Source organism: Corticium candelabrum, chromosome 12 (genome assembly GCF_963422355.1).
Source record: "Corticium candelabrum chromosome 12, ooCorCand1.1, whole genome shotgun sequence".
Taxonomy (NCBI): domain Eukaryota; kingdom Metazoa; phylum Porifera; class Homoscleromorpha; order Homosclerophorida; family Plakinidae; genus Corticium; species Corticium candelabrum.
Genome location: NC_085096.1, coordinates 1115620 through 1117500, shown reverse-complemented (window position 1 = coordinate 1117500; position 1881 = coordinate 1115620).

Sequence of the window (1881 nt, the reverse complement as noted above, 5' to 3'; positions counted from 1 at the left end):
ACGGGGTTGTGAGCTGCCGAAGTGATGGGGCGGATCAGAGCCCAGGAAATTAGATAAAACCTCTAGACTCGAGCAGTAATTGTGTACGTACGCTACGCACTAGACACTGACAGTCATTCAATGACCGCGGGGGTGTGAGATTTCTTCCTTTCTTTGTCAGTTGGCGTGGTGAGTTTGCTCAAAGGGCAACTTTGCAAGGCATTTGTGGCAATGATTTGCATTAGGCAACACTTTGGGCGGAGTGTGTAGAGGTGCCGCTATGCATGAATTTGCCTGCAAAACTTGAAGAGCCGCCTTGAAGATCTCCAAGATGAGACTCTCTTATCTCGTACAGTAGAACGACAGACTTTGTTGCAAGTCTTTACTGTTGCTTTCCATGTACTGGTGAGTGTAATTTTGGATGAGTGTGTTGTGCAAAGGTATGGGTGGGTGAGTAGCACGCGCGGAACCTAGCAAACCTGCATACTAAATTCTACCTAGAACTAAAGTATACTGGAATCGGGCACACATAATATGGTGTGTGTGTGTGTGTGTGTGTGTGTGTGTGTGTGTGTGTGTGTGTGTCTGTGTGTGTGTGTGTCTGTGTCTGTGTGTGTGTCTGTGTGTGTGTGTGTGTCTGTGTGTGTGTCTGTGTGTGTGTGTGTGTGTGTGTGTGTCTGTGTGTGTGTGTGTGTGTGTGTGTGTGTGTGTGTGTGTGTGTGTGTCTGTGTCTGTGTGTGTGTGTGTCTGTGTGTGTGTCTGTGTCTGTGTCTGTGTCTGTGTGTGTGTGTGTGTGTCTGTGTGTGTGTGTGTCTGTGTGTGTGTCTGTGTGTGTGTGTGTGTGTGTGTGTGTCTGTGTGTCTGTGTCGTGTGTGTGTCGTGTGTGTGTGTGTGTGTGTGTCTGTGTGTGTGTGTGTCTGTGTCTGTGTCTGTGTGTCTGTGTGTCTGTGTCTGTATGTGTGTGTGTGTGTGTGTGTGTGTGTGTGTGTGTGTGTGTGTGTGTGTGTGTGTGTGTGTCTGTGTGTGTGTGTGTGTGTGTGTGTGTCTGTGTGTGTGTGTGTGTCTGTGTGTGTGTGTGTGTGTGTGTGTGTGTGGAGGCGCGCGCGCAGTATTGTTTGTGTGTACAATTCCACTCTAATTTTGTGTGCACAAGTCCACTGTTCTATCTGTGTCTATCTATTTATTTATTAATTGATTTGGGACTTATCAGGAGGGAACCTTGCCATCTGGCGGTGTTGCCAGGCTGAACAAACACAACAGTTTGTGCAATGGAGTGTAGGGGTCAATCAGAAGTTTGTGTAGTCCTTATGCTCTCTGCATTGTATTCAAAGGCTGATTGCCTCACTCGTGTATGTACTACTGGTCTACATCTTTGTTTACGTACATAGTATGTGCACTTACAGCATTATCTGTTCTGCAAATTAACGAGCAGCTTATCAGTGTGTGAAGATGTGTGTGCACGTGCGCTTGCACGTGTGTGTATCTACTCAATAGTGGATGCGTCGTAGAAAAGAGTTGCTCCTACTCATGTCGCATGCTTGTCTCTCGTTCTTCTTGCTGGTTAATTTTGTGAGATTTCATTGTGTTGTTCAAGTTTTGACGGGAGGTTGGTCGTATGTCTTGAATTACTTAGTTGGTGTCTCCTTTGTCTGAACTCTTACCACATTGTGTCTGTTGCCATTTTAGTATTGTTCGTGTGTCCATCTGTCTGTGTGCCCGTCTGTCTGTTGTTTGTTAGTCCGTCTGTTGTTTGTTAGTCCGTCTGTTGTTTGTTAGTCTGTCTGTCTGTCTAATTGTGTTAATTGGTCTGTTTCTGTTTGTCTGTCTATATGTCTTTGAAGACTGCTTGTTTCAATGTCAATGTGGAAGACGTTTTCGGAGAAAAGGAGATCAAACAAGACA